The sequence below is a fragment of the Merops nubicus genome, unplaced genomic scaffold (genome assembly GCF_000691845.1).
Source record: "Merops nubicus isolate BGI_N331 unplaced genomic scaffold, ASM69184v1 scaffold6160, whole genome shotgun sequence".
NCBI lineage: Eukaryota > Metazoa > Chordata > Aves > Coraciiformes > Meropidae > Merops > Merops nubicus.
In genome coordinates, this window is record NW_008584942.1 from 12,565 (window position 1) to 13,904 (window position 1,340).

Consider the following 1,340-nt stretch of genomic DNA (forward strand, 5'->3'; position numbering starts at 1 on the left):
TTCCAAGTACAAGCAGACCCCTACAACACCCCTGTGTGGCCACCTCCATTCCAGCAAGCTACAAACCATCTGCCCAGCAGCCTTTTCACGTTGTGAACGTTGAAGTGCCAACCCTGCTGGGCTCACCTATGGAACCACAACCACCTTGAATCCTCAGAGCACTTACAGCACTGGATCTTTTCCAGTTTCATGGCTGTTAATTAAGAGATTGCTCAAACGTGCCTCGAATCGCCCTGTTACAAGAAGGGATCTGGATGTAACCAGCTCTGGTGGCTTTCACAAAGTGGAGTCTTCTCTATAGGAGTTTGTGGTGGTTTTTCTTTAGGTAGCTGGACTCTGACAGCGCCACAAGAGAAAGATAAATGATAAAGATATAAGATAAATCATGATTTTCACTCTCACAGCTAAGCGAGTGTTACTCTGCACATCTTTCCCACCCAGGGCACACCATTGATCCCACTGGCCCAGCTTGTTCAGCTTTGTGTCACCCGTGACTGTGACAATTTTCATTAGCAACGCTTCTCAAGTTACTGAGAACCCTGCAGGGAGCAACATTATCCCAAAAAGCTCCACTCTCCAACTGGGAAAAAGGATTGGCTGCTAGGAGAAGGGTCAAACGCCCCCCGGGCATCACCACAAATTCACGACAAGCAAACCCCCCCGTTGTGAAATCAGCTTGTGCACCCACTTTGTCTCCACCCCTGAAGTCTCCAAGTGCTTCCCAGCAATTCCTGAACTTTTTTTTCTTTGGCTTATTCAGCTGTTCTACAGGAAATTGCATAACGTTGGAGTTTTCCACCCTGGATCCCAACAAAAACAACACGGTCTATCAACTTTTCCTTCTCTTCCAGTCAGAAGAGAAGATCAAAGCATTTCTCCTTGCAGGCTTCTAAAGTTGTTTTGACAAATATTGCATAAGATTTTTTTTTTTTTTAAAATAATAATTACTATGTTTGAACGAGTTGCCTGGAAATGCATAAAGTGATTTTTTTAATCAGGAAACTGCACGTCCCACTGCAGGGGGAAAATGGATCCAATTCTTCCTATTTGGTTTATTTGCCAGCTTCAGAATAAAATTTGACAGTCTTTCAAAGAAGACAGAGTGTCCTGCTCTGCCAGCAGGACCTGGTGTCAAGGTTTAGGGTCAAGGCTGCCTGCTAGAGCTGCTAAAGAGTCCATCAGAGGGGCTGGAGCATCTCTGTGCCAGGCCAGGCTGAGAGCCCTGGGGCTGCTGAGCTGGAGAGGAGAAGCCTCAGAGGTGATCTGAGCAGTGCTGAGCAAGAGCTCAAGGGCCCCGGGGGGCAAGAGGCTGGGGCCAGACTCTGCTCAGTGGTGCCCAG